General features: G+C 45.9%; 1 protein-coding gene across 2 annotated transcripts in view; it reads right to left on the bottom strand.

The window, feature by feature from the left end:
* Window positions 1-12670, bottom strand: part of agrn (agrin) — a 471240-nt gene that overhangs the window by 381237 nt on the left and 77333 nt on the right. The window lies entirely within an intron of this gene.

Below are 12670 nucleotides of genomic sequence, written 5' to 3'. Positions count from 1 at the left end.
AGGACACTTCTGACTGAAGTTGTCCTGAATCCCTCAAAGCAAAACCAGCCTCTCTGATTTCGAATCAACGACATTCATAAGTTAAGAATCAAAATTATAGATATCCCCTTTACACTGTCGGTGCTACGATCCAAATATTTTTGCTTGATGGGCCACATGGTGTCTCGGGATGGGGGGGGGGGGGGTGGGGGGGGGGGGAGTGCCTCTCGATGCCCGAGTGTCACAGGCTGGACACCCCTGCTGTACTGCATCTGAGGTCCTCGTTGACTTTACAGAAGTGGAGGAGGACACCAGAAGGTGTCACCCCCACCCCTCCCCCTCCAGAAGAGTGGCAGTGCTGCCGGCACAAAACCTAACGGGCTGGCACCAGCTGCCATTCTTTCTGCACGCAAGGCTGAGGCTTTTCGTGCAGTTTTGCCACACTGGACTTGTCTGCATGGTTGCCAGAAGTGAGAGTTACAGCTGTGAGTTTCAATAGCCACGTATGCGCATCAGCAGTAAGGCACGGATGCTCCTCTGTCATGTTATAGGGAATGAGACAACAGAACACAGCTGGCTCATTAGAAACCGAAGCAGAACCCTCAAGTGAAGATTCTACAAATCTCACCACTCACAGGAAACTGATATCAGCAGCTCTACGTCCTTTCATAAATAACGGTTTGCCTTTATAATCATTTCCCACGTAGCCAATGGGCTGAATTTTACAGACCCCACGACGTCGGGGATTGTGGCGGAGGGGGGCCGGAAAATGTCTCCGTCTGAATCTCGCCACGGGCCCAGGAAGGCTCGGCCCGATATTGCCGGCAGTGGCGAGGCCTCGTGGCGTCTCCTGCCATCCCCCCTCTGCCGCTCGGCGACGGGAGTCAAATTTAAATAAATTTAAATTAATGAATATATTACCTTCTCGCTCCCACCATCTATCCCAGAGCGATACTGGTGCCGGTGGCCGGCACTCCCCAGCCTTCGGGTCCCCGTCCAGGGATCTGAGGCGGAACACTGGTGGGGAGGGCGTGCAGGTAAGTATTTCAGTGCGGGAGTGGGGGGAGCGGTAAAGTTTAAAGTTCATGAACTTGGGGGGGGTGGGGGGGAGTGTTTTGAGGGGGGGGTGCAGAAGAGGGCAGGTAATTAATTTGATGATTATTGGGGGGGGGGGTTGAGAGAAGGTCAAGAACAATTTAATTAAATTTTTTTTAAGATCAATGTAGCTTTAAATATTTAGATTGCAGTGTAGGGCTCAAAGCCCTTTAAAAATGGTGTCAGCGCCTGCACAAAGGCAGCTGACGCCATTGCCGGGGATGGACCGCCCGCCTCCTCCACATTTAATATTGCAGCGGCAGAAATGTAAAATGCAGCCCAATATCTAAAATGTTTCATTCTTTCCTGTCTCTATAACATTATATCTCTCCACACTTTCTATAGGCCTCTCTTAGGGCAAAGCAAACAGCCGAAGACTCACCTTTTACTAAGGGTGCTCCGTCTTTCGGCTGAGATGTTAAACCAAGGCCCTGTCTGCCCTCTCAGGCCCCAGGGCATCATTTCAAAGAAGAGCAGGGGAGTAATCCCTGATGTCCTGGCCAATATTTATTCCTGAATCGACATCACTACAACAGAGTATGTGTCCATTATTACATTGCTGATTGTGGGAGCTTGCTGTGTACAAATTGGTTGCTGTGTTTCCTAAATCACTGCAGCGACTACACTTCAAAAAGTACTTAGTTGACTGTAATGTGCATGAGGACATCCTGAGGTCATGAACAGTGCCATTTAAATGCATGTCTTTCTTTCCAATCAGGTTAATGATCAAATATAACAATGTAACCCCTGCCAGTGTAATATACTAAGCCCAAGGATTAAATATTTCAAAAGGGAGCACTGTCTTAGTTCAAGGAGACATAAGTATCAATATTTCATTGCAAAAACACATAAGAACGTTTCCTGCAATTTCATGAACACTGTGAACAGAATCATTGCATTTGGCAAATTAAAAGACATTACCAAGTGCTTTTAAGGGCTCTGAACATTTAACATAATCTAAAAAGCTCACAACTCATTAAAATTCTCCCTGCTTTGAACTGCAGATACTTAATGAAAAAGAGAGATAAACACATGAGGGAGAAAGGAATAGAAGGATATGTTGATGGGGTTAGATGAAGAAGGATGGAAAGAGACTCATGTGGGACATAAATACCAGCATGGACTTGTTGGGACGAATGGCCAGTTTCTGTATGGTAAGTACAATGTTGTAGATGTAAGTTGGATTTCAAAAGATTTTAATGAAGAACTTTACACTAACTTGCAATCGGAAATATAAAAAAAACCATATAGCCAATAATCCATCTCAAATAAAGCAAATACCTGCAGATCTTTCTAACTCAAGACCTCAATTTCCCCTGCAGTGTCTGGTAGAAACAAGTCACTATATTGAATAAAATTGCTGGTCTGAATCTGGGGTCGGAATGAACAGTCTGTGAATAAACATGGTTCTCAAGTTCAAATCCAGTGAATACAAGGAAAAAGGAGTTTAGTTTCCTGTGGAGTGCACAATTACACTGTCAGTACAACATACTCCATGATCCCATATCAACAAAGGTGCAAATGGCTGGAATGGAGGGTGGAAAAACTAGCATACTGTCAAGGTTCAATACCTCACAGAAAATGATCACAACAAAAATGCCTCTCTTACATAGCAAGGTCAGCCTGGAGTGGGAGCCTCGACAGATTTGAAAGCGAATGGAGATTTTTTTTATTATTATTTCATGGGGTGTGAGCATCGCTGGCAAGGCCAGTATTTAATGCCCATCCCTAATTGCCCTTCAGAAGCTGTCTTCTTGAACTACTGCAGTCCTTGGGGTGTAGGTATACCCACAGTGCTGTTAGGAAGGGAGTTCCAAGATTTTGACCCAGCGATAGTGAAGGAACGGCGATAGAGTTCCAAGTCAAGATGGTGTGTGGCTTGGTGGGGAACTTGCAGGAGGTGGTGTTACCATGCATTTGCTGCCCTTGTCCTTCTAGGTGGTAGGGGTCGCAGGTTTGGAAGGTGTTGTCGATGGTGTCTTGGTGTGTTGCTGCAGTGCATCTTGTGGATGGTACACACTGCTGCCACTGTGCATCGGTGGTGGAGGGAGTGAATGTTTGTGAATGGGGTGCCAATCAAGTGGGCTGCTTTGTCCTGGATGGTGTCGAGCTTCTTGAGTGTTGTTGGAGCTGCATCCATCCAGGCAAGTGGAGAGTATTAGTTTAGTTTAGAGATACAGCATTGAAACAGGCCCTTCGGCCCACCGAGACTGTGCCGACCATCAACCACCCATTTATACTAATCCTACACTAATTCCATATTCCTACCACATCCCCACCTGTCCCTATATTTCCCTGCCACCTACCTATACTAGGGGCAATTGCTAATGGCCAATTTACCTATCAACCTGCAAGTCTTTTGGCATGTGGGAGGAAACCGGAGCAGCCGGAGGAAACCCACGCAGACACAGGGAAAACTTGCAAACTCCACACAGGCAGTACCCAGAATTGAACCCGGGTCGTTGGAGCTGTGAGGCTGCGGTGCTAACCACTGCGCCACTGTGCCGCCTATTCCATCACACTCCTGACTTGTGCCTTATAGATGGTGGACAGGCTTTGGGGAGTCAGGGGGTGAGTTACTCGCCACAGAATTCCCAGCCTCTGACCTGCTCCTACAGCCACAGCATTTGTGTGGCTGGTCCAGTTGAGTTTCTGGTCAATGGTGACACCCAGGATGTTGATGGCGCAAAGTGGGACAGGTGAAGTGGGCTCATCATCATCTCAATGGGGGGCACAGTTTCAAAATAAAGGGTCTCCCTTTTAGGAAGGAGATAAGAAGGAATTTCTTCTCTCAGAGGGTTGTTAATCTTTGGAATTCTCTACCCCAGAGAGCGATGGAGGCTGGGTCATTGAATATATTCAAGGCTGAGTTAGACAGATACTCGATCTACAAGGGTGTCAAGGGTTATGAGGGAGGAGACAGCAAAGCGGAATTGAGGCCATGATCAGATCAGCCATGATCTTATTGAATGGTACAGCAGGCTCAAGGGGCCAAATGGCCAACTGCTGCTCCTATTTCTTATGTTCTCCAACACCATTCACACTGGATGAGGGGTTTGGTTGGGGCGGGGGGGGGGTGCGGCGGCAGGGCGCATAGTTGGGGAGAGGTTTAAAATCCAGGCCCATAGTTACAATATTGATTGGGTTTTTAAGAGAACTCTGCATCAAATCTGCATCTGAACAGGGACGGGGACACTAGATGGAAAGAATTTTCAGCATCATCATCCTTCACCATGATTAGCGCTGAAAAATAAAGCAGCGTCAATTAAATAAAATATGAGAGGTGAGACAAAAACATCTCTTGCAGACACACAACCAACATTCACAATGACTCACACAGGGGTGCCTCACTCCTCTATTCAGCATCATCTCCGTTCCCACAGATTGAACCAACATCTGCGGCTGGGAAAGTAGTTTATCGGAAAAGGCGAGTCTTTAATAAATCTAAAAATACTCACACCTGGCCAATATATCAATAGCAATAGAATTTCAGGCCACTTAACAATTAGGGCTATTTTGCTCCATATCCCTAGTTATGAAGTTCATAGAAAACAGATACAGGGTGTGCCACATACAGAGCTCGTGGCACAGGAGCACCTTTGCCTCAAATGGGGAAACTGCCTTGCTCAATTCTTGATAAGCTTGGCAGTGCCAGTTTTGAATAGTTTTTTCAAATATTTATCTGGTTTTATTTGTGATCTGGGAAATAGGGGGCTAGATTTTCAAATGCCCATGGGGACGAGGTCCAGTGTGGGTGCGCTTTGGAAATGGTGCTCCGGGATGGTGTGTCAGTCTTCCGGAGCATCCGGAACATGCTGCAATTTTCAAATGAGGGCGGGAGGAGCTGGCAACCCACTCGCCTCCAATTAACTGCCCATTAAAAGCTCATTGAAGAGCTTGTTGATGGGCTGGAGAGGGCCAGAAGGACATTTTCAAATCGGCAAACGGGAAGAGCACACGGTCTGGGACACGTTGCTGCACATCTGTCAGGAGCACTGCAGGGAACCTTAATGTGATGTTGCTGCTGCACTAAAGTGGTCAGAGAAAAGGGTTATTCAAACTGAGGTGCTCGGGAGGTGGCACAAAGTTGCCATCGCTTGAGCAGAGCTGGCCAAGTGCCTTGTGATTAACCATTTGGCCACTTGTATGCACCATGAGGCTGCTGGCCCTCTGCTCTCTTGTCTGCTCCAATTTGCAAGGCAATGGCAAGCCCAGTTATGGCTGCCATCTGCCTTTGAGCATTGCACTCCAGAGCCAGTTCCGGCCTCCAGACAGCACCTGGCATCACCAATTGGGCGCCTAGCTGACCGCCAGCCCAATTAGGGGCTTTGCATGTTAAAGTAGCGCATTGTGGAGTCAGGACCCTGTAAAGATCCATGCGTCAGGTTCCTGACCCCGGACTGAAAATCCAGCCCAGCATCACGCAACCTGCCACTGGATTTAATGGTGTATATACTAGAAGTCAGCTCGTAACTCCGGTCTTGTGGAATTCAAACTGGAAACCTGCACCAATGTAAAAACACAGATGGTTTAGCAACTCTCCTATCCAGTTCAATTTTTTGCACAGTGGTTTAAATCAGAGTGTTGCAGATCGATACTGATCAGTGCTCCCTAGGTCTCTGCTTTTGTGGTTAAAAAAAAACCCCATCCTATAATACCAACAGACAAACAGGACACTCAGTCACACAGACCAGGACACATAAACAGACGGACAGACACACACCTGCCTCTTCCTTTTAGGATTTTCAGATAACTAATGAATGACTGATTGCCTCGAATGTTATTAACACTGAAGGTAAAACCCTGAAGGAAGCTATGAAATCTCCACTAAACACTGCCACTAAAATTGATTCAGAAATTCTGCCTGCTGCCGTCTGCACAGCCTTTGAAGTAACTGCGGGAGTACAGTATACACCTGCAAAGCGAGACTTCTCAAAGATCAACACCTGTCCATTTGATCATGCTTTTGATCAATTTGAAAGCACCAGCATCCTTAGCCTTATATATGAGGTATTGTAATCTGCTAATTCAGTATCAATGCTGTACTCCCTCCCTTTTATTATGCTGGAAATTGCATGTGCACAGTTCTGAGCTCTGCAAGACTTAAGGCATGTTTATTTCAGCCAAATAGCGAGTGTTCTGTCACCAGCTCACCAATGCTGCTGTCCCTTGCACCCTCTGTAAACAAGAACTCAACCAAAACTTTGTTGCCTGTATCCAAACTTGCAGCAAGTCCTGTTCACCCATCAGCCCATCACCCCTGTATTGGTTAACCTGCACTGGCTCCTGGTGCAGCAATGCCTTGCTTTTAAAACCCTCATCCTTGTTTTCAAATCCCTCTGTGGTCTCATCTGTCCCGAACCTCCTGTAGCCCTACCTCCAAGATCACTGCACTCCTCCAAGTCCAGTCTCAACTGCATCCTCCATTTTCTTCACTTTTTTTTCCAAAAATATACTTTATTCATAAAAATATGCAAAAAAATACACTACAAAATAGTTCAAACTTGACATTCCAGAAAGTGCAATAGAGATCAGATTCCTTCGATACAGAAAGTGAGTTGCCACACAACTCTTGCCATTCCATTTTATATGCAATGTTACATTTGCATTACATAGCAAAAACATTTTTGGTGCATACAGCCCGAGGGTTTTTACACAGGTTCCAGCCCCTCGCTATACTATGGCGGGAGGGACTTACACTGTGGTCTTTCCCCATTGAGCCTTTGCGGTGGCTGCCCCAAGCTTTAGTGTGTCCCTCAGCACATAGTCCTGGACCTTGGAATGTTCCAGTCTGCAACACTCGATCATGGACAACTCTTTGCACTGGAAGACCAGCAGGTTTCCAGCAGACCAAGAGCGTCTTTCACTGAGTTGATGGTCCTCCAGCAGCAGTTGATGTTTATTTCGGTGTGCATCCCTGGGAACAGCCCGGACAGCACAGAGTCCTGTGTTACTGTGCCGCTTGGGATGAACCTCGACAAAAACCACTGCCTCTCTTTCCAGGCCTGCTTTGCAAAGGCATGTTCCAGAAGGAGGTGGATGACGGTCACTTCCCCCCACAGCCACCTCGAGGGCAGCGTGCGGAGGTGGTGAGACCTTGGGATGCAGGAATGATCTGATGGGGAGGGCCCTTTTCTCCACCAGCCAAGCTACGTCTTGATGCTTGTTTGAAAGTTCTGGCAATGAGGCATTCTGCCAAATGACTTTGACTGTCTGGTCGGGGAACCATCCTACAGGATCCATCATCTCCTTTCCCACAGGACCTTGAGGACATTGCGTGCAGATCACTGCCTGATGGACTTGTGGTCAAAGCTGTTTTTCTGCAGAAACTTTTCCAAGTGGTACGGTACGGTCCAACTGGATGGACCATTTTGTGGCAATGTGACCAGACCCATCCTTCACAACACTGGGGACAGATAGAACCTCTTCTTCACTCCAAACTGATGGCCCCTTCAATTGCCTAGGCTCCAAAGTCTGGAATTCCCTTCACCAAACCTCTCCACCTCTTCCCCTTTTTATATTCACTCTTGAAAATCTGCATCTTTGACCAAGCTTTTGGTCACCTCTCCTTATCTGGTTTAGTGTCAAATTTTGTTGGATAATTGCTCCTGCAAAGCACTTTGGGATGTTTTACTACGTTAAAAGTGTACAGTGCTCCATAGTGGGAATTTTGTTTGATTGACTCATTACCCTTGACCACCAAATGCTCCACAGGCAATCCCGCCCTTGCCTGTTAAAGCCTCCTTGCTTTGTTAAGAAGCAGTAACTGCTAGCAGTTTTTTGAACCCCACACTCTGCATCATTGCTTGACAGGGACTACCAAGGATTTCACCAAAATTAAGAGACCTTTATTTTGCTCGTATCAACTTCACAAACTGAAGTGGACACTACAAATCCATCTGGTGCACACACTTGGTGCACTCATTGGTCAACAATAGTTCAACAGAATGGTTCTCAGCTACCATTCTCAGATTGCAGAGGCCAAACCTCAAAGATCGTAATGTGCATGGTCTTGCTGCAGTTGCTAAGGACACAGCCTGTATACACAATAACATAACACACTCACCAAATCTATGATTCAGCCATTATCTCAAATCTGGTGAAGAAACTGTTGCTCTATGCAGTTAGAACACAATGATGAGCATGATGTGAGTAATACCTTTAAAGTTTTTCGCCTCATCACAAGATAGTCACCAAACATCAACTTCCCTTCCTTCATATCCATTTTCTTGGATTATAAAATCAGACATGATGCAGAAGAGATGTCCCTTCTGCAACAAAGTACCTGGGACCAACAGTGTATCACGTAACAGTACAGCCCGGAATTTAAGGATCATGAAAGAAACAGAGGAACAATGGAGAAGGAAGGTGAAAGAGAAAGAGAGGGAAAGAAAGACCAGATTAAGAGAGAGCGAGAGATAGAGACAAAAAGGAAAAGTAGGGAAAAATTTAAAAATTACAGGCTGAATTTTACCAGATCCCGATGTCGGGGGTCGTGGAGGCGGGGCCCGGAAAATACTACCGGGAGAGGCCTGCCACGGGCCACGATGCCGGGAAGGCGCCGCCCCATTTTACTGCCAGCAGCGGGACCCTGGAGCGGTTCCCCCGCCGTGTGACGAGAAACCTCAATATAAATATGTTAATAAAGTTTAATGAATGAATAATTACTTACCTTGCAGCGACAGCTGTCCCACGTTGATATTCTGGCCGGTAGCCGGAAGTCCCGCGCCTTCAGATCTGGTAGTGGGGGGGGGAAGAGATTGAAATTTTCAGGGCGGGAGGGGGGTGGAGTAGGGAAAATTCTTACTATTGGCTGAGGGGATGATGGGAAGGGTTGAAGGGCAAAGGTGATGAAATTCGAGGGGGAAGGTTCGCGTTGGGAAGAAAAGTTTTATTTGGGGGGGGGGGAAGAGGGCCATAAATAAATTGCGTGGTTATTGGGGGGCGGGAGGTACAACTCAATGTACCAGCCATTCCTCTTTAAAAATGGTACTGACCTGTATGGGCTTGAAGCCCTTTAAAAATGGCGCCGGCGTTGTGGCGCCAGACGCTGTTGCTGGGGACGGAGCGCCCGCCTCCTCTACATCATTGGGATGGGCAACCTGCCCCCTCCATGTTAATGAGCCGCTGTGTGAAATATCGAGGCGGCTCCGTGGTGCACGTCTCATACATGGACGGCACAGTGGCGCAGTGGTTAGCACCGCAGCCTCACAGCTCCAGCGACCCGGGTTCGATTCCGGGTACTGCCTGTGTGGAGTTTGCAAGTTCTCCCTGTGTCTGCGTGGGTTTTCTCCGGGTGCTCCGGTTTCCTCCCACATGCCAAAAGACTTGCAGGGTGATAGGTTAATTGGCCATTATAAATTGCCCCTAGTATAGGTAGGTGGTAGGGAAATATAGGGACAGGTCGGGATGTGGTAGGAATATGGAATTAGTGTAGGATTAGTATAAATGGGTGGTTGATGGTCGGCACAGACTCGGTGGGCCGAAGGGCCTGTTTCAGTGCTGTATCTCCAAACAAACTAATGGACCACGCCATCTTGGAAGCTCGGCGGCAAGCTTTCAAAGATCAGGCCTACATTTTTTTCCAATGGCTACAACAATTGACCACATCCAGGAATGAGATTGAAGGGTTTAAATTGTTCCCTTTCTGGGTCAGGGAGGTTGATTGGCACTGCATTAACAATTATCACATTCTTAAAATGGTACTTATGCTGATAAGTTCCAGGCCTAACTTTCTGTGGCAGGTTCATGTGCAAATCCAGCAAATTCTTAAAAGCAACAGGGAGGCTAAGGGCAAGATGCTGTCTGTGCAAAGCAAATGGTGGAGCAACATAAATCAACCAGCAAGTTCTGGAGAATCACAACTCATGGTGCATCTCTTAATCCCTTGAGCCTGCTGGTCGATTTGCATATTAATAACAACGTGCACCGTTAACATCCCATTATTTTTCTAGCGAAATTTGGCACATGGCATTTCACCCACTCAGCTTCCACGAGTGCATCAGAGCAGAGGCCAATCTTGTTCTTGCCAAGCATTCGTACACTTGTAGAAGAATGCACTGGGTGGTGATCTGGACTGGGGGAATGCTTATTTCCCTCCCCCCTCCAATGTCCGCAGCCTAGTGAACATGAACTTCATTTCAGTGATCCAATGTTGCCTTGGTCGACATCAAATAACTCATCACAGAATTGCCTGGGACTTTTCTATGTCTGCATTATTCACGGGTCCATCAGTGAGCTCAAACAGTATTTGTTCAAAACCAGATATGTCTGCTAGACGACTTAAGAATATCCATATTAGCCAGGAGCCTTAAATTGGGTTTACAAGTCCCACTCCAATCACGTAAATCGTCCTGCTGCAGGATCAAGTTTTCCTTTGAAAATTGCATGCAAAGTGTTTAAATTAATTCTATAATCTAAGCCTGAATAAAGCACAGATGTTAATTAGATTTGGACTCCCGTGTTGAAGACTTGAATGAGATAGAGTCCTCAGCTGTATTAAAAAGTCCATCCATTGTGTGTGACAGCAAGGAAAAACCATTCAAAGCTGCATAAAGAATTACATAGAATTTACAGCACAGAAACGGGCCATTCAGCCCAACTCATCCATGCCAATGTTTATGCTCCACATGAGCCTCCTCCAAGCACTCTTCATCTAAACCTATCAGCATAACTTTCTGTTCCTTTCTCCCTCATGTGTTTATCTAGCTTCCCCTTAAATGCATCTATGCAATTCGCCTCAATTACTCCCTGTGGTACAGAGTTCCACACTCCAACCATTCTCTGGGTACCAAGTGGAAACACCTTCTTTACGTCTACCCTAACAAACTCGCAATTTTAAAGACGTGTATAAGGCAGTCCTTAGCCTACCCTTTTCTAGACAGAAAAAATGAGCCCCAGACTGTTCAATCTTTCCTGGGCATTAAAATCTCTCAGTTCTGGTAACATCCTTGTATATCATTTTTGCACCTTCGCCAGTGCCCCTTCTTGTTGTGAGCTGCCTCAATTGCTCAATGGACAAATAGCACAGTGTAATACATCCAGATTGAGGAGGTTGGGCCAGTTTCCTGCACGGGAAAGTACTGCGCAGGCCTTGTTCCGTATTGAACACAGTGCACGTACCGCCACGTAAAAAAAAATAGGTACTGCGCATTGAAAAAACTACCCATGCACAACAATGACATTTTAAAGAGAACATTAGGTTGGACACTGGAGAAGCCATCGGAGAGGCCATTCAGCCCATCTCTTCTCCTTGTTCTGGAACAATTCAAATGTGTTTTGAACAATCCCAATGCTTTTACTACCCTGACATGTAGATCATGCCAAATATTTATCATGAAACAACGTTGTCCTTGCCGATACCTGTTTTAAATTACATTTAACTAATTTCCATTTGTGTCCTCTGGCTTTACTTTCCTGGCTTACTTTGAAGTAGTAATCTGGGTTTAATTGATCTACACCATTTAGTATTCTTTTACTTTTCTCCCCCTCCCCAACAAAGAGTAGTGGAAAGATGGAGCTCTCTCCCTCAAAAGGATTGTGGATGCTGGGTCAACTCAAACTTTCCAGACTGAGATAGGCAGAGTTTTGTTGAACAAGGTTATCAAGGGATATGGAGCAAAGGTGGATAAGTGGAACTGAGCCATGATCTGAATTATTAGTCTCGAGGGGCTGAATAGCCTACTCCTGTTCCTAAGTTCATTAAACTCTCCACTCAACTACCTTCTCTGTAGGCTGTAAATTGAAGCTTTATACTTGGAATCAGTCTATTCTATACCCTTTGTGATGCTATACATCTTTTTTGCCACACAGTGAAGAGTAACACCTCTAGTTGAGGTGTTCAGGATAGATTAATGAATTTATTGGATGGATAGATATTTCCTCTAGTGAGGGAGTCTAGAAGAAGGGGGCATTGAATGGTGGAACAGGTTTGAGGGGCTAAATGTTTCCATTCTATTGTTCCTGCTGTGTATCGCAGCACTATATCAACTTTTATTTTTTAAACTTGTTTCACCACATTGTTTAGATATGGAACATGTCTACTAGTACACCCAGGATTCTTTCTCACTCTCCATGTGCTTCCACTCAGTGCATACTTAGATCAAACAAAAGATTCAATCTCTGATTTCGGAGGATGATACGACGGTTCTCATGTGTTTTATGAGCTAGGAAAGGGAGAATAAAGAGCGTCAGCCAGAGTTCCTTCTCCTGGTTGAAGTGGAGTGACTGTCGTGTAGGCAAATTAGACAGAAAAGTTATTCCTTATCACAAGGGAAGTGGGAAACATTGCTGACCGTGTATTGGTGCTCCATAAGTTTAATGTTGAAGTTGGATCTGAACTGAGAGGGTAAACTGAGCACAAACGGCCAAACTAATTTCTCCAGGAAGTCTCATTCTGTAACATTCCAGAGTCCCAATAGTAGACTCACCTGCATTTACACCATCATCGGTGCAGAGCACCACTACTGTTGTAAGAACAACATGAAAAAGGGTTCTATATAAATGCAACCCTTTCGTTCTGGCGGACCCTGTTGGAAAGTTAAAGTGTGCGAATGCTTGGTGAGGGCAGGATCAGTCAACACTATCACAATATCCA

Source organism: Heterodontus francisci, chromosome 37, assembly GCF_036365525.1.
Source record: "Heterodontus francisci isolate sHetFra1 chromosome 37, sHetFra1.hap1, whole genome shotgun sequence".
Taxonomy (NCBI): domain Eukaryota; kingdom Metazoa; phylum Chordata; class Chondrichthyes; order Heterodontiformes; family Heterodontidae; genus Heterodontus; species Heterodontus francisci.
The sequence above is the reverse complement of the archived record's forward strand: the minus strand, read 5'-3'. Positions and strand labels throughout refer to the sequence as shown.